This window comes from Triticum urartu, chromosome 6A, assembly GCF_056163025.1.
Source record: "Triticum urartu cultivar PI428250 chromosome 6A, HENAU_Tu73, whole genome shotgun sequence".
NCBI lineage: Eukaryota > Viridiplantae > Streptophyta > Magnoliopsida > Poales > Poaceae > Triticum > Triticum urartu.
In genome coordinates, this window is record NC_141878.1 from 57,608,767 (window position 1) to 57,628,675 (window position 19,909).

The 19,909-nt window shown below is 43.7% G+C and overlaps 1 pseudogene; it reads left to right on the forward strand.

Annotated features, from left to right (window-relative positions):
• The first annotated feature begins 712 nt into the window (after window positions 1-712).
• On the forward strand, window positions 713-3,459 carry LOC125514592 (G-type lectin S-receptor-like serine/threonine-protein kinase At2g19130 pseudogene; annotated as a pseudogene).
• Window positions 3,460-19,909: the final 16,450 nt, after the last annotated feature.

Sequence of the window (19,909 nt, forward strand, 5' to 3'; positions counted from 1 at the left end):
TGACCGGCCGCCTGTTCGTCGCGGCCGGCCGGCCGGCCAGGCGATTGTTTTCTCGATTGAAAAACACGATCGGGCTTGTGCTCGCGTGCGCTCCATGGTCTGGTGCTGTCCCACCACTAATCAGCAATCAGTCAATCTGTCTCCATGGTTCGGTCGTCCGTCGCAGTTAAGCCCTGGCATGCATTGACGCTTGACGGGTGCTAATTGATCCGTCCGTCCATTGACGTCGCTCCTCAACTAAACTAGCGTATGTGCTAACTACTCCCGCACCGGAGGAGAGGACTAGTCGCCGCCCTCCTGCTGGCTATCGATATGCGAGTAGGCTTAGCTGCACGATCGGTCTCAAAGTTTGAATTGTGAGAATAAGAAAGGCAAAGCTGAAATAAGGTTCAAACTACAAATAGGATTGGAGTTTTCTCCTTTTTTTGCGAGAAATAAAAATTTGGATTGGAGTTAATACGTTGTTTCGACTTTGACAGGTTGGTGCATGCCCCCTTGGCATCCACGTGACCATATTGTTAGGATTTGGTTGCCTAATCAGTGAACTGCTCCCCATATCATATGTGAAATCAGTTGAAACGTCAGGGACACTTGAAATAAGATCATCAGATAACCCTTGTTGTTCAAGTCTTGGCTTTTACTACAAGCTTGCGCATAAAGATGAGCGAGATAGACCGCCTTCACTAATTAAGCTCTTTTGTTTTTCATTTTGTAACACATTTAGTAATTAAGATGACTTGGTAAAATTACATGGTGCGCAGCGCACTGCCTGCCTGCTTAATTAATTGTCAAGCTTGCACATAAACAAAGGAAGCAACCAAAGGTGTTCCTTGGTTCCCATATATCTCTGTTCAGTTAGGACGGACGGAGCACATCCATTACTCACCAAGAAATACCTCATCAAATTCAGTCAGGACGGACGGTGCACATCCATTTCTTACCAAGGAATGCCTCATCAAAGGGAGAGAGCAAGCAAGTGGAGGTCTGTGCTCCCGTCTTCCTTTGTTTTACTACTCCCCTTCCTCATCAACCTTGTGTGCCCCGGCTGGAAATTCACGGATGCAGGAGACACACTCCTTCCTGGGCAATCTCTAAATGCTACCCAGATCCTGCTCTCAAACAATGGTGTCTTCAAGTTGGGTTTCAACTGCTCATTCTCGAAATATAATTTTTACCGGGCCCGGTATTGTGGTTTTGGCACCTGGTTCACTAACTCATCGTCGTCCCATGATGATTGTTCGCTGGTTTGGCAACCTGATCTGCAATATGTTTTTCGTTGTGAGTCATCATCAGTTACCCTATCAGAGAAAGGAAAACTACATATCACCGATGGCGTTGGCAATGTCCTTTGGATCTCAGATTACACGACAACAACTTCTATCTCTGCCATTGCAGTGCTTCTTGATAATGGAAATCTTGTATTAAGAGACCAAGCAAACAGTTCCCAGGTGCTTTGGCAGAGTTTTGATTACCCAGCTCCTATACTGCTCCCTAGGATGCGCCTAGGGTCGAATGCAATCATCGGCAAGAGCATGGTCCTTCTTTCTTATCCTAGTCTTTATAGTGACTATGCTAGTGACATTACAAATTTTACTCTGAGAGTGGATGCAACAAGAAGGCGAGGTTTTATTATTCAGCAGTTTCCTTTTGGTACAGTGTTTGCTGGTACTTTTCCTAGCTGGATAGTTCGTGAAGATGGAGACTCTGTTCTGACACTAAATGACGCACATACATACATGCGTTTAAATGGCTCTGGATTTGTTGAATTTGGTAAGCAAGAGACACGCAGTTCTATTTTGTGGTCTGCTCCAGACAGTTTATGCGACTTTGAGTCAAACTGTGGACCTTATGGTATCTGCAAAAGGCCAGGCTTCTGCATATGCCCTGCCGGTTTTGATCCATTAAGCACAAAATCAAGGAATTGTCTTGGCTGTTCGAGGGAGGTTCCTATGAATTGTGAAAGAGACAATTCAACCCATCGGGAAGTGGTGTTTTATCCAATAGATGGCGTCTACAAGTTCCCCAAGAGTTCTTGGCCCTCTGATGCCAGAACTACGAAAGAGTGTGAAGCATCTTGCTTAAAGGACTGCACCTGTACTGCCTTTGCTTACAATGTGACATGCCTGTTATGGTTTTGGGATTTACTGAACACAGTAGTGCTTGACTCTGGTTCAAATGGCAACCGTTTGTACATACGTGTTGCCACCAAACAACAACAGGAAAATTCGGGTTTCAGAGCTGCTCCTCTGTTTCTAACGGCAATGGCCGCGTTAGTCATCATTGTTATTATCAGCGGTCTGGCTGTTTTGTGGAGATGCAGAACAAAGTTATTCAGAGCAAGAAGTGTGTATGAAAACGGAAGCCTTGTGGTTTTCTCATGTGCACAAATAAAGAACTCAACAAAAAAATTCTCTGAAAAACTCGGAGAAGGTGGTTTCGGCTGTGTTTTCAAGGGGACATTGCCAGGTTCTGCTGCAGTGGCCGTCAAAAGGCTAAAATGCCTTGGACAAGGAGAGAAGCAGTTTCGAGCAGAGGTGCAGACCATTGGGATGATTCAACACAACAATCTTGTTCGGCTACTTGGATTCTGTGCTGATAGCAGTAGCAGGTTATTGGTGTATGAGTACATGGAAAAAGGTTCTTTAAACTCACATCTCTTCCGTAAGGATTCTGCAAAACTGAGCTGGGAACTGCGGTACCATATAGCACTCGGAACAGCAAGAGGCCTGGCTTATCTGCACGAGGAGTGCAAGGATTGCATTATACACTGCGACATGAAGCCGGACAATGTACTTCTTGATGCACAGTTCTGTCCTAAGATTGCCGACTTTGGTATGGCGAAGCTTCTTGGTCGAGATTTCAGTAGGGCCCTGACAACAATGAGAGGGACCATCGGATATCTTGCACCGGAGTGGATCTCAGGGCTGCCGATCACACATAAGGCTGACGTCTACAGCTATGGAATGATGCTTTTTGAAATCATATCAGGGCGAAGAAATGCGGAGAAAATCAAAGAAGGGAACTTTACTTACTTTCCCATCTTTGCTGCAGTCAAGCTGCATGAAGGGGATGTTATGTGCCTGTTGGATAGAAGGTTGGAAGGCGATGCGGATGTGGAGCAGCTGAGGAGAGCTTGCAGAATTGCATGTTGGTGCATTCAAGATGCTGAAGATCATAGGCCAATGATGGGGCAAGTTGTTCAGATGCTAGAAGGTGTTCTGGATGTTGAAGTACCTCCCATTCCAAGGTCACTGCAGAATTTTGTGGGCATGGAGGATTGATTGCACTTGCTCTACAGGCATGTACTGTCTCTGAAATACTAAAAGAGCTATCATTATATGTCAAGAATTAAGTGTTCAAAGTTATGTGTGTTTTATATTCTCTAAACTACGTTATCCCCTTATCTGCTAAGGTTCTGAACTGAATTTGCTATCATTATAGACTTGTGATATTGTGCCTTCACTTGTTTCTCTGTTGGCATGATGGCTTGTCTGTTCGACAATCAGAACTGTAAATCTTTATGTATTTATACGAATTGAGTTCAAGATATCATGTGAATGAATTCTAGTAGATGTACTTACTGCACCACATACTGCGGTCTTTGCACAAACTAATTAACTAATCCTGCTGTTTCAAGCAGGGTCCTCAATGGTTCACTGCAGTAGCACACACGTTTGCAGAATATCAATTATATCTTTTTTGTGCTAAATTTACTTGTTAGCATGGTTGTAGATTCTTGTGAATAATTGGGTAACCACATTTTTTTTCGAAAAGGGGGGACTCCCCGGCCTCTGCATCAGAACGATGCATAGGGCCACAATTGGGTAACCACATGAAAGTATGGATAATATGTAGGCATCTTGGCTGTCTGTAATGCACAAAATTTAGATAGATCCATGGACATTTCAGAATAGAAATCTAAAACAAACATCAAGTAATTTTCAAAAAAGAAAATCCTTCTCATTGTTATAATTAGCATAAAAAGATGTATCCTCTGGTTTCTGTGTAGTGTCAGCCTCTGCTTTCAGCTTGGTTGGATTTTTATTTTTATTTTTTGAGGGGGGTGAAAACAGTTTTGTTCAACAAATAAGGGGCCGGGATACAAATAATTTCAAGAGTCCCTTAGAACCACACATAACAACCAGGATCTAATGATGCTGCTGCCTTTGGGAGATCATGTTCTTCAAAATTGGACTCCCTCATTTCATTCTTTTCTTTGCCTTGATGACTTGAATAATGGTGCTGCTGATGCCCAAGAATGGCTTATCCAGGTGATTAACCGTTGCCAGACAGTCCGCTGTGATGATTATCTTTCTCAGATTGAGATCAGAAACCAAATTAAGACCCTCTAACCTGTTTTCTGTGGACTCTGCCTGATGGCTTTATTTATAAAGTCGGGTGTATGCTTTTTCTCTAGAAGAACACTCATTGCGCTCATGATGCCATGCCCAAGAATCATCAACATTCCGAGGGTTGAGTGGGATATTGAGAACAACATGTGCGTCCGGTGCCTGCAGAAGTGCAGATGTCCCCAAACTAGATCAGCGTTCTGGTCTTTTTGACGCCCCATCCATGAATTCTTCAACTAACTTCAGAGGGATGGCCGACCGTGGGTGCAGCGTTCTTAGCATCTCTATTATCCCTTTGGCAGCCAATTGTCCTCCCAGACAGTGGGGTAGCCAGGCCCCAGGCAAGAGGGGCCATGGCCTAGGCGTATGGCTGAAATCCTTCTCTGACTGTAGCAGTATAACTACTATAGCATAGGTTGTTAGAGCAACTCCAGTAGATATTGTAAAAGTTCATACTGTAAAAGGTTTTTTGAGTAAGGGGCGGGTTCCGACAGAATAGATACTGTAAAACCTGTACGCAAAAAATATTTCTCCTTCCATTTCTCATACAAATTTGCATGTCAACTCGATATGATCTACTCTCTCTCTCTGTTCCTCTTTATAGTGTGCCTTTGTGTGTAGCGCTTATACGAAAACATGAGCTGGCGCTCTCATTTGGACAAAAATTGCCCCTCCCCATGCTCGGTCTGTCACGCATGTGGGTGCCTGTTACTGTGCTCCCGTGAACCAGCCGAGGGCTATTTTCGCCCAAAGCAGCCTCGCGGCGCTTATGCGCAGTACATTTCGGAATCTAAGCCAAAAAACTCTACACACTAGCATATGGAATGGAGGGAGTATACTTTAACACCAATATGGATCAAACTTATTAAATTTTAACATCACATCATACAAAACTAATCCAAATTATAATAACAAATCAAATTCAAAGAAACAAGAGGGGAAAATATGGTCTCAAATTCAAATAATTGTACAAATCAAGCATGAATAAAATGAGGAACCATGATCAAATCAAAGGAGACTATCTCCCAAATAATTCCCACTGATCCCAATGAGATCTTCATGAAGTTGGGTATGCGAAGCCCGGTCTTCACTCTTCTGATATGTCTCAAGAAAAGCTTGAATCCGGTCCTGGTTCCTGCAAGATTTCACACGGCTACCAACATTGTCATACTCAAATGACAAGTTCACGTCCTCTCATTATGGGCGATCATGTTTTGGAGAATCACACAAGCAATCATGATGTTAGTGAGAGATTCTTACCTGAAAAATGAGCAGGACCTCGAACAATAGAAAACCAAGCTTCCAACACACCAAAAGCTCTCTCAATGTCCTTCTGGCAAGCTTCTTGACAAGCAGCAAATCAACATTGCTTCTTACCTTGAGGTTTTGTGATTATCTTAACAAATGGTAACCATGAAGGATAGATACTGGCAGCTATGATAATACCCCATGTCATATGCATGGCCATCGCTCCGGACCATGGAGTGTTGCTCCTGCTAGGAAACAGCAAGAACAAAGAATGGTGACCATGGGGACACGTCTAAAAGATAGGAGAACATTGAAACCACCCCTCGACAAAGTTGAGGACGCAACAAGCTCGACGATGCATGCCATTTGCAATCAAGAGAGACCGAGGCCGCACAACGACACCCTCAATAGGGCTAAGGTGCCAGATGGACTAGGGTTTTCGCCCAGAGCCCTGGCACCATTAAGGGACCCACTACAACGTCCCCAAGAGGGAAGCAACACCCACATGTGCCGCACTTGTCGACGCTAGAGCACAGAGCCTTCTCTCAGACTCACACAAGTACCACTAACTACTCAAAGTTGCCGACCCACCCTTGAAGGTGGTGTTGCGACCACCTGTGCAAGATCTTCAGACCTTGACCAGGGGCCTCCACTGCTGAAGCCATGATGATACTAGAGTCACCCACCTCCCCTCCACTTGCTACCCACATAGCCAAGAGGAGACACCACCACCACTGCCATGTTGCCCGTCGCAGAGCCAACCGTGCAGACACACCCCCTCAAGACCGCTGCCCCGACATCCAAGACAGACCCTCCACCACCACCGGAGTTACAAGATGTCTGAGAACTAGGCACCATTAAACGAACAACGATAGAGTGGAACCGTCGTTGGTCAGGCCGGTCATCCTCGATGTCGGCTTAGTCGAGAAGTCCACCTAGGTTGGGTGCAGATCATTGGGGCCAGTTGGCATCATCGTTGGGGCAGCCCTCGAAGATGGGTCGCCGTAGGGGTCGACCTCCACGAGCCAAAATCGGTCCAGCCCACAAGGTCCGTGACAGCCTAACCCTAGATTTGCCACACCACCGGCCCCGAGAACTCTGCACGCCCCCACGCCGTCGCTAGCCATAGCCTTGCCCGAGCACCCATGATTCGAGTCGTCGAGGAGAGTCGCTGCGCGTTGCCCGTCTCCCGCGAATGCCAACACACTAGATCAAAGCCATATAGTCGCTAAAGGGAACGTCGTATATCCGGTGTCGACCCTAGCACGAGCACGCCATAGCTCGACTTTGAAGCGCCACCGTGAGGAACCTCGCAGTCCGCTGCCGCCATCGAGCCCAACCACACCGCCGCATGCCACCCCGTATACTCGTCCGATCACCGCCAACCATCGCCATGAACCGCCTGCACCAAATCCGTCAAGCAAGACCACTCAACCATCGCGCCGCCACCAGTCTGCCCCACCGCCGTTCCGTTGCCAGCATGCACACCGTCGGGCCGACATGTCGCATCGCGCCGCCAAGCCCCACGCTAGCTCGGCGCTCCCGCCCTGACGCGGGGTTCACTTCAAGGAAAATACCTTGGAGCTCTCCTAGGCTTCTATTCCTATGAAGCACTAGTTGTATATATGCCCGTGCGTTGCCACGGCTTAAAAAAACATTGTAATCCACAACATTGCACATGCGGCTTATGAGTGTGTTGCCAGAAATATCATCTTCTACTCCCTCCGTTCCAAATTATTCGTCACAGAAGTGGATGTATCTAGAACTAAAATACATCTAGATACATCCATTTCTATGACGAGTAATTCGGAACGGAGGGAGTACTTAATAATATAACACAATCCATGTGACTCATATTCAAATCACCATGATTCAACTTGATAAGTCTACCTTCATACTATTGCTTTGTGCTCCACAATGAAGACAAACAAAGGGCCTTTTTTCCACCCAACTTTGACATATATCTTCTCCATCCAGCTTGGATAAAAAATATTACTCTATCCTAATTTACATGGCATGCGTGCATTTCAAAATTCAACTTTTCCCATCAAATTCATCAGCTGAACATGGATTATGTTACAAAAAGTCACCAAATTCGTATTCAAGAAAAGTTTCCAATGGTATAATTGTATGCCAGATAGCTCATATATTACTGAATAAATTAGTAGCCAGAGCATCACACTAAATGTTTTTTTTTCAAAATTCAAATTTGTGAAAACATGTTCTCTTCCTTCTTGCATCCCGTCTCAGCTTTGCTAAGAGTTTCGGTGTTGTAATTGCCATGCGATAAAAGCCTCGCTTCAATATGAGGAACCTTAAACTTTTGGTTTTCTCTCTATGTATAAGAAGGCAACAATTAATCTATATATGATTAGTACTTAAGCATGAATCCCCATCTTATGAAGGAAAAAATCATAGTACATTCACATATCTGATCCGGAATACAAGGATGCTTACGATCAACTCCCATGGCTAAATGTAATATGGATTAATAAAAACTTGGAAAAGGACTAAAAAAACATGTTATATGCTCCTCCACTAAGAGCGATAGAGTGCATGGAGGACAAAATTGCAAAGACATGATAATATCATTCGTTGACACAAAAACACATACAAGGAAGCAACAACAAAAAGGATAATTTATGACTTTCACCCAGGCACAGATTCTTCATAATATTTGCAGCACCTCAATAATGAAAATTTAGGGGGTAGAATAGAAGTTGAAGGCATGATCACAACCTGAAATAGATGACACAATAATCGATAAAAATATTCAATTTGAGGTTCAACACTTCAATGATGCACTAACTAAATAAATGTTGCTAGAAGCAGACCATACCTCCAGGTAAAGATGAATGTTCTGGTACTTGGATTCAAGAAGATGCATACTTAAACTGGAAGCACTTCCAAAACTTCCTTCGGTGTCTTCTTTCTATCATTATGTAGCATGAGTCTCTACTATATTAGCCCAACAGAACTGCTGAAGTTGGCTACATAACATGCACATAAATCAGAAAACGAATAAGTATTATTAGGAGATGAGCAATATGTCCTAAAAAGAAAAGATATATAGCTCCTTTGTAGACGTCTCTTTTTCCTTCACTCTAAAATAGCTGCACACCATATTTGAAGAATGTAATACTCCCTCTGATTCAAGGTAATTGATGCAGCTGCTATACAATGTCATATATACATTGTATATATGTTGAGTCAATTAATTCAGATCAGATGGAGCATGAGTTTATATCTAAACAAATAAGGAAACTTCATGTCAGATTGCTTCATTCTAAATTAAAGGTAGAAGCATATTTCCCTAAGATGAACACACAACTCTCAAGCAAGTACGTAGTTTTCTCTATTAAATTGTATTTATTTGCTAATGTATTTTGGTTTCTGTAATATTGTTGCTTTGTGGTCTCTTCCTCTACAAATTTTCTCTCCTAATTGTTGGTCCCGTTGTGCTGATGTCAACATTTTATCTTGTTCAGACCTAGCTAATATTGAAAGGTAATGAAGGTATAGTACATGAGAAGCCAAACGTGTTCCCCGGAGAAGTAACGTGCATGAGTTTGGATTAACACAACGGACAACAAGGAGAAGCAGCTACAACAAACAAAACACAAATTGAAAGCATGCAGGATGCTTTATACAAAACAAGTCACATAACCTGAACTCGACTCCAATCTCTGACCACGGCTGAAGGTGTGCGCTTAAATTTTTAGAAGTGATGAAACCTGAGCTCACTGAAGGAGGTACGGCAAGGCCGGATGGGCCATGGCCCGCCCAGGACTGAAGCAAAAAACATTTTATATGAAGCTCGGCTCACAACAATGCATTGATTTTCAGTTTGATAACACAGTATGTAGTATCTGGCCCGTCCAACTTTTTTATGGTAGCTCCGCCACTGCCTGAGCTCTTGAAGGGCCAAACCATTGGGCTCGATACTGGCCTGAACCTTTTGCGTGTTAGACATGACTATGTGAAGATTATGCACATTACCTATCCACTTAATCCACAACACAGTCCGACAGCAATCAAACTATTCTCTTTTTATCTACTAATGTATACAACAATCTTTTTCAGGTTCAGGCATCAACCTAGTGGAAGCTTTTCCAGGTTCAGACAAATTCGCAAGATAATATTGAAGAAGAAAATACGACAAGTGGTTGCACGATAAGGATTTGTAACATGGCCCCCAATGCTGGTTTAAACATGTGGTCCACCGACCTCTGGACTGAACAAAGGAACATAGTGCTTCCAACACTATGGAGCTAGTTTGTACTAAAATAATACGGCGTTGATGAAACATTGGTGAGGGTACAAAAGCATGTAGGACGAAAAACTATTTTGGAAAAGGCATGACCAGAAAAGTAGGAACCACAAGACTGTGTGGGAAAGATTCTTCTGAATTTACATGTTTTTATCACGCGCTGACCTGCAACTCTATGTCGTAAGCTTGTGCCAATTTTATTTTCCAGCTGATGATCCAAAAATTGTGTCCTGGTTTGGAGAAATCCTGGAAAATATTTGTGTTAGATCCAAAAAAGAGGATTACTCTGTGACAAGCACTACATCAATTTATCACTCAGAAGGTAAAATCACTGGAATATGTGCTCTTTCAACTTTAAAATATCGATCATTTAAAATAAGGATAGGATGATAATTAAGTTAATTAACAATCAGACAATGCATAGAACACGTTAAGAAAACATAAGTTTCAGATAATAATAAAGATTGAAGAAATAATGGGCTTTAGATTAGAGTATCAGTGAGAAATTTACCGCAGACTTGTGTATGTCAATGTTGCATTCAACTTCCTTCTATTAACTTGCACTGGAGCTTGAACCAGAGTTCCTGGGAGTAAGAGATGTGAAAAGAAATATTTTTTAGAGGTTAATAACTGGACCAATAATAATTTGGAAAAGAAAAATTAATCAAACTTCAATAGCAGGACTATTAATCCATACGTGGACTGCAGCTACCAATGTGCTACCTGTGTAGTTATATGACGACATGAAAAAGTGCTCTTTGTAAGACGACATGAAAACTCAAGGATCCAAATGAAACCAATGTGCTACCTGTGTAGCTATATGAGCAGGTGGGTATTTCGCTGCAGCAGCATTGTTCTTGAAAGCCAATGGTCGGCACCTTGTTATATGAACTAAAAGTTGCAAATGTATGAAATCAAGGACTGGGAGTTCCAAGGAGAAGAAACATTTGTAAAATCGTATCATCCTAAATGCAGTCAATTTTCGGATGTATTTTCCTTTTCTTAAATGGCTTACTAAACAGAGATAACAACCATCTTAAATGTGACAAATCTTAGTATGAAGCTTGACACTATTAATGCAGATAGGATTTCTATGCTTACCCTGACGCAGAACTCATAGGGATTGGAACAGTGCAGCGACGTGCTCACGATGTTGGATGGGTCGTCGGCCTGCGACTCCTGGGCATCGGGGCCGCCTAGCCCAACCTCCACCGCCTCGTCGTGCAGCGGGTAAGCAACGGATCCATCGGCCACTACGCTGCACTACTGAAACCCGTACGTGAACAAGGGAGTGTGGGAGCACAACCTACTGGGAGAAGATGGGTAGAGCGATGGTAGGGAGATAAGGTTACCTATGCTGTCGTCCGTTGCCACTGCCACCGCGCCATCCTGCTGGTTGCCCTCCCCCGCGTCCAGCACCTCCTGGAGTGGGTGAAGAATAAATGAGATGGCAAGCGGCTCCAAGCTAGATCGAGGTTGTCATATGCGGGGAAGGTCGCTGGAGGTCACCGTAGACGGGAAGGTCGATTGGATGATGATGACGACGTCGGAATGACATGGTCAAGGAGGAGCTGCCGCTGATGGCCCTGATGAGAGGGCAATTGGATTCAGGCCATGTACCTCTAGATGGAGGGTGGAGGCGGGGCAGGGGTTGACGGCTAGAAAGCTAGAGCCCGTGGGTCTGAGGAGAGAAGGAGACGCCAGTCGTCTCTCGCCTTGCCGAGTCCAACGGCGACGGAGGAGGTCGACGGTGGCGATTCCCGTACGAGAGGAAGGGGATCGGGAGCGAGGGATTCGGGGAGGGGTGGGACGTGCGTACGTGGGCTTTCTTTTCCTTTATTTCTATCGTGCGGTGAGGGGTGGGTATCAATTCCGATTTTTTTCCTGTCATGCGGGGATGCTGCGGGCGTGGTGCATCGCGAGATGGTTGTGGTAGAAAAGGGGTGGGGATGAGGTCGAACCATCACGACGTTCGATTCTGCTTTAATCTACTAAAATATATACCATTATAAAAGAAAGAGAGGAGCAGATCCAAACAATGAGATCCATCCATCTACAAGATCTAATGGCTCTTAATGCTTTAATGTTTAACACTACAAGCCATGGAATTATGCCCCCACTAATCGTACCTGCCCCTTCGTACAGAAAACTGCTCCGCACGCTGCACCATAACCTCCACCCGCTCCTCCTGTAAACGAAACAATGCCACGACCGCGGCCCGCTCCTCCATTCCACCCCGCTCCAATCGCCCACCATTGCCCACTCCACTCGGCCTCTGCAGTCGCTGCCGCACAACTGGGCCTCCATTGCCGCTGAAAGAACATGCGGTGCCCCCATGTTTAGTTTTGATAATTGATGACAATCTCTATGGACTAATGGTTGCCTTGAGTTATATTTGAAGGTTTTGTCCATAGGCTTTTCTTGGAGTACATGTGTTGGTTTCAAGGAGAGTTTTGTGTCAACCAAGGTGCTATTCAAGGAATTACCTAAAGAGTGGTCTTGTGAGAGGTTGATCAAGACTAAGTCAAAGAGTGAATCAAGTTGATCAACCCACAAAGCGTAGAAGATGTACCGAGAGGGATCAAGTGATCCCATGGTATGATAAGCATTGTCAATTACGCTTTGTGTACTAACACATGGTCTTCATGAGGGTTCTTTGTGGGGTTAGGTTGCGGTGTGCAAGTTCAAGTGGAGCATCACGAAGAGATCAAATGCTTGAAGCTTGCCATCCTTTGTGGTGACAATGGACTTGTGAAGATGTGCGGAAGAGTGGCTCACCCATAGTGGAGTATGGGGGAGCAATCAACTAGTCTTCATCGAGTTAACACAATCAAGAAAGGTTGTGGTGTGCAAGTTCAAGTGGAGCATCACGAAGAGATCAAATGCTTGAAGCTTGCTGTCCTTTGTGGTGACAATGGACTTGTGAAGATGTGCGGAAGAGTGGCTCACCCATAGTGGAGTATGGGGAGCAATCAATTAGTCTTCATCGAGTCAACACAATCAAGAAAGGTGGTCCAACTTGAGGGAGTCAAGATCGTCATCATCTAGCTCAAGTAGACCATGTGCAAGGCAAAGGTTTGCCCTTGATAGGTTTTCTATTTTACCGGTCTCATGATGGTAGTTGGGAGACCGGGTTATAGGATCGATTGCCGTACTATCAAGAGGGGGCTCTCGATGAGTAGCTTGATCGTATCGTTCGTTGAGAGCTCAAACCATTGCATCCTTGCATCATCTTTCTTGGTTCTTGTTTGGTTCTCTTTGTGAGTCTTAGAGCCTATGGTCATCTTGATGACAAGCTCGAGTTCATCGAAAACGAAGTTCACATGCATCTTCTATGATGTTTTCGACGTTGGAGGTTATGCTCGTTCTTCTCTATTGGAGGTCTCACTCCTCCATTTGTTAGGCATACCTCCCCTGCCTCTTCTTACTATAACCAGTCGCTGTTTTGATACTACTCGTCGTCTTGTTTCCAACAAGCTTGAGTTTTCTCAATTCGGAGCTCATATGCGGAAGTTATGGCAGTTTTTGTTTTCTTGAGTATGGTTTTTGTGTGGTCCTAGCGGTAGTACCGCGAGCCCAAGCGGTAGTACCGCTTGGAGCTCTCAGCCGTAGTACCGCTGCAGCGCCGCTCTTCTACTGCCTCGATTTTGGGTCCTGCTCTTTTCGTGTCGGGTTTAGCAGTAGTTGCGCGGCAGTAAGGCACGGTAGTACCGCCTAAGCGGTAGTACCGCTCCGGTCGGGCGGTAGTACCGTTTCTGCTTCACTGCTGCCATACTCTGCTCTGCCTGACTCTTTTGGTACCGTGTTCTGCTCCTCCAGCGGTAGTACCGCTGGGGTGAGTGGTAGTACTGCTTATATGCGGTACTACTGCCCCAAGGTTCATGTTTTGTTGCTCCTTTTCCCTGTTTCTTCCGCCTGAGCGGTAGTACTGCTCGTGTGCAGGCTGAGCACATAACGGTTGGATTTTCCCCCTGAAGGAAATATGCCCTAGAGGCAATAATAAAGTTATTATTTATTTCCTTATATCATGATAAATGTTTATTATTCATGCTAGAATTGTATTAACCGGAAATATAATACATGTGTGAATACATAGACAAACAGAGTGTCACTAGTATGCCTCTACTTGACTAGCTCGTTAATCGAAGATGGTTATGTTTCCTAACCATGAACAAAAGAGTTGTTATTTGATTAACGGGATCACATCATTAGAAGAATAATGTGATTGACATGACCCATTTCATTAGCTTAGCACCCGATCGTTTAGTATGTTGCTATTGCTTTCTTCATGACTTATACATGTTCCTATGACTATGAGATTATGCAACTCCTGTTTGCCGGAGGAACACTTTGTGTGCTACCAAACGTCACAACGTAACTGGGTGATTATAAAGGAGCTCTACAGGTGTCTCCAAAGGTACATGTTGGGTTGGCGTATTTCGAGATTAGGATTTGTCACTCAGTTTGTCGGAGAGGTATCTCTGGGCCCTCTCGGTAATGCACATCACATAAGCCTTGCAAGCATTGCAACTAATGAGTTAGTTGCGAGATGATGTATTACGAAACGAGTAAAGAGACTTGCCGGTAACGAGATTGAACTAGGTATTGAGATACCAACGATCGAATCTCGGGCAAGTAACATACCGATGACAAAGGGAACAACGTATGTTGTTATGCGGTTTGACCGATAAAAATCTTCGTAGAATATGTAGGAGCCAATATGAGCATCCAGGTTCCGCTATTGGTTATTGACCAGAGACGTGTCTCGGTCATGTCTACATTGTTCTCGAACCCGTAGGGTCCGCACGCTTAAGGTTTCGATGACAGTTATATTATGAGTTTATGAGTTTTGATGTACCGAAGGAGTTCGGAGTCCCGGATGAGATCGGGGACATGACAAGGAGTCTCAAAATGGTCGAGACGTAAAGATCGATATATTGGACGACTATATTCGGACATCGAAAAGGTTCCGAGTGGTTCGGATATTTTTTCGGAGTACCAGGGAGTTACGGGAATACGGGAGAAGAAGTATATGGGCCTTATTGGGCTTTAGGGGAGAGGGAGAGGCAGGCCGCGCGCCCCCCCAAGGCCTAGTCCGAATTGGACTAGGGGGAGGGGCTGCGCCCCCTCCTTCCTTCTCTTCCCTCTTCCCCTTCCTTGTCTCCTACTCCTACTACATGGAAGGACTCCTAGTTGGACTAGGAAAGGGGGAATCCTACTCCCGGTGGGAGTTGGACTCCCCTAGGGCGCGCCATAGAGAGGGCCGGCCCTCCCCTCCTCCATTCCTTTATATACGGGGGCAGGGGCACCCCATAGACACACAAGTTGATCTTCGTGATCGTTCTCTTAGCCGTGTGCGGTGCCCCCCTCCACCATAATCCTCGATAATATTGTAGCGGTGCTTAGGCGAATCCCTGCGACGGTAGTACATTAAGATCGTCACCACGCCGTGAAGACGTACGACTACATCAACCGCGTTGTGCTAACGCTTCTGCTGTCGGTCTACAAGGGTACGTAGATCACACTCTCCCCTCTCGTTGCTATGCATCACCATGATCTTGCGTATGCATAGGAATTTTTTTGAAATTACTACGTTCCCCAACAGTGGTATCAGAGCCAGGTTTTATGTGTTGATGTTATGCACGAGTAGAACACAAGTGAGTTGTGGGCGATATAAGTCATACTGCTTACCAGCATGTCATACTTTGGTTTAGCGGTATTGTTGGATGAAGCGGCCCGGACCGACATTACGCGTACGCTTACGCGAGACTGGTTCTACCGACGTGCTTTGCACACAGGTGGCTGGCGGGTGTCAGTTTCTTCAACTTTAGTTGAACCGAGTGTGGCTACGACCGGTCCTTGCGAAGGTTAAAACAACACCAACTTGACAAACTATCGTTGTGGTTTTTGATGCGTAGGTAAGATTGGTTCTTACTTAAGCCCGTAGCAGCCACGTAAAACTTGCAACAACAAAGTAGAGGACGTCTAACTTGTTTTTGCAGGGCATGTTGTGATGTGATATGGTCAAGACGTGATGAGATATAAGTTGTTGTATGAGATGATCATGTTTTGTTGAAGTTATCGGCAACTGGCAAAAGCCTTATGGTTATCTCTCTATTGCATAAGATGCAAGCGTCAAATAATTGCTTTACTTTATCGCTATGCGATAGCAATAGTTGTAAGAGCAATTGTTGGTGAGACAACCATGTGACGACACATTGATATAGATCAAGATGATGGAGATCATGGTGTCATGCTGGTGACGATAGAGATCATGATAGTACTTTGGAGATGAAGATCAAAGGCGCAAGATGATGATGGCCATATCATGTCACATATTTTGATTGCATATGATATTTATCTTTTTATACATCTTATTTTGCTTAGTTTGACGGTAGCATTTTAAGATGATCTCTCACTAATTATCAAGAAGTGTTCTCCCTGAGTATGCACCGTTGCGAAAGTTCTTCGTGCTGAGACACGACGTGATGATCGGGTGTGATAGGCTCTACGTTCAAATACAACGGGTGCAAAACAGTTGCACACGCGAAATACTCAGGTTATACTTGACGAGCCAAGCATATACAGATATGGCCTCGGAACACGGAGACCGAAAGGTCGAGCGTGAATCATATAGTAGATATGATCAACATAATGATGTTCACCATTGAAACTACTCCATCTCACGTGATGATCGGACATGGTTTAGTTGATTTGGATCACGTGATCACTTAGAAGATTAGAGGGATGTCTTTCTAAGTGGGAGTTCTTAAAGTAATATAATTAATTGAACTTTAAATTTATCATGAACTTAGTCCTGGTAGTATTTTGCAAATTATGTTGTAGATCAATAGCTCGCGTTGTTGCTTCCCTGTGTTTATTTTGATATGTTCCTAGAGAAAAATGTTAGTAGCAATGATGCGGATTGGATCCGTGATCTGAGGTTTATCCTCATTGCTGCACAGAAGAATTATTTTCTTGATGCACCGCTAGGTGATAGACCTATTGCAGGAGCAGATGCAGACGTTATGAACGTTTGGCTAGCTCAATATGATGACTACTTGATAGTTTAGTGTACCATGCTTAACGGCTTAGAATCGGGACTTCAAAGACGTTTTGAATGTCATGGACCATATGAGATGTTTCAGGAGTTGAAGTTAAAATTTCAAGCAAATACCCGAGTTGAGAGATATGAAGTCTCCAACAAGTTCTATAGCTAAAAGATGGAGGAGAATCGCTCAACTAGTGAGCATGTGCTCAGATTGTCTGGGTACTACAATCGCTTGAATCAAGTGGGAGTTAATCTTCCAGATAAGATAGTGATTGACAGAATTCTCTAGTCACCATCACCAAGTTAGTAGAACTTCATGATGAACTATAATATGCAAGGGATAACGGAAACAACTCCCAAGATCTTCGTGATGTTGAAATTGACGAAGGTAGAAAGCAAGAAGGAGCATCAAGTGTTGATGGTTAACAAGACCACTAATTTCAAGAAAAAGGGCAAAGGGAAGAAGAAGGGGAACTTCAAAAAGAACAGCAAGCAAGTTGCTACTCAAGAGAAGAAACCCAAACCTGGACCTAAGCCTGAAACTGAGTGCTTCTACTACAAGCAGACTGGTCACTGGAAGCGGAACTGCCCCAAGTATTTGGCGGATAAGAAGGATGGCAAGGTGAACAAAGGTATATGTGATATACATGTTATTGACGTGTACCTTACTAATGCTCGCAATAGCACCTGGGTATTTGATACTGGTTCTGTTGCTAATATTTGCAACTCGAAACAGGGACTACGGATTAAGCGAAGATTGGCTAAGGACGAGGTGACGATGCGCGTGGGAAATGGTTCCAAAGTCGATGTGATCGCAGTCGGCACGCTACCTCTACATCTACCTTCGGGATTAGTATTAGACCTAAATAATTGTTATTTGGTGCCAGCGTTAAGCATGAACATTATATCTGGATCTTGTTTGATGCGAGACAGTTATTCATTTAAATCAGAGAATAATGGTTGTTCTATTTATATGAGTAATATCTTTTATGGTCATGCACCCTTAAAGAATGGTCTATTCTTATTAAATCTCGATAGTAGTGACACACATATTCATAATGTGGAAGCCAAAAGATGCAGAGTTGATAATGATAGTGCAATTTATTTGTGGCACTACCGTTTGGGTCATATCGGTGTAAAGCGCATGAAGAAACTCCATACTGATGGGCTTTTGAAACCACTTGATTATGAATCACTTGGTACTTGCGAACCGTGCCTTATGGGTAAGATGACAAAAACACCGTTCTCCGGTACTATGGAGAGAGCAACAGATTTGTTGGAAATCATACATATAGATGTATGTTGTCCGATGAATGTGGAAGCTCATGGCGGATATCGTTATTTTCTCACCTTCACAGATGACTTAAGCAGATATGGGTATATCTACTTAATGAAACATAAGTCTGAAACGCTTGAAAAGTTCAAAGAATTTCAGAGTGAAGTTGAAAATCATCGTAACAAGAAAATAAAATTCCTACAATCTGATCATGGAGGAGAATATTGGAGTTACGAGTTTGGTGTACATTTGAAACAATGTGGAATAGTTCTGCAACTCACGCCACCCGGAACACCACAGCGTAATGGTGTGTCCGAACATCGTAATCGTACTTTACTAGATATGGTGCGATCTATGATGTCTCTTACTGATTTACCGCTATCGTTTTAGGGATATGCTCTAGAGACGGGCGCATTCACGTTAAATAGGGCACCATCAAAATCCGTTGAGACGACGTCTTATGAACTGTGGTTTGGTAAGAAACCAAAGTTGTCGTTTCTTAAAGTTTGAGGTTACAATGCTTATGTGAAAAAGTTTCAACCTGATAAGCTCAAACCCAAATCGGAGAAGTGCGTCTTTATAGGATACCCAAAAGAAAATGTTGGGTACACCTTCTATCACAGATCCAAAGGCAAGATATTCGTTGCTTTGAATGGATCATTTCTAAAGAAGGAATTTCTCTCGAAAGAAGTGAGTGGGAGGAAAGTAGAACTTGATGAGGTAACTATACCTGCTCCCTTATCGGAAAGTAATTCATCACAGAAATCTGTTCCTGTGACTACTAGACCGATTAGTGAGGAAGCTAATGATGATGATCATGTAACTTCAGATCAAGTTACTACCGAACCTCGTAGGTAAAATCAGAGTGAGATCCGCACCAGAGTGGTACGGTAATTCAGTTCTGGAGGTCATGTTACTTGACCATGACGAGCCTACGAACTATGAGGAAGCGATGATGAGCCCAGATTCCGGGAAATGGCTTGAGGCCATGAAATCTGAGATGAGATCCATGTATGAGAACAAAGTATGAACTTTGATTGACTTGCCCAATGATCGGCGAACCATTGAGATTAAATGGATCTTCAAGAGGAAGACGGACGCTGATAGTAGTGTTACTATCTACAAAGCTAGAATTGTCGCAAAAAGGTTTTCGACAAGTTCAAGGTGTTGACTACGATGAGAGTTTTCTCACTTGTATCTATGCTTAAGTCTGTCTGAATCATGTTAGTAATTGCCGCATTTTATGAAATCCGGCAAATGGATAAACAAAACTGCATTCCTTAATGGATTTATTAAAGAAGAGTTATATATGATACAATCAGAAGGTTTTGTCAATCCTAAAGGTGCTAACAAAATGTGCAAGCTCTAACGATCCATCTATGGACTGGTGCAAGCATCTCGGAGTTGGAATATGCGCTTTGATGAGATGATCAAAGCATATAGTTTTATACAGACTTGCGATGAAGCCTGTATTTACAAGAAAGTGAGTGGGAGCACTACAACATTTCTGATAAGTATATGTGAATGACATATTGTTGATCGGAAATAATGTAGAATTATTCTGCAAAGCATAAAGGAGTATTTTGAAAGAAGTTTTTCAAAGAAAGACCTCGGTGAAGCTGCTTACATATTAAGCATCAAGATCTATAGAGATAGATCAAGACGCTTGATAAGTTTTTTTCCAATGAGTACATACCTTGACAATATTTTGAAGT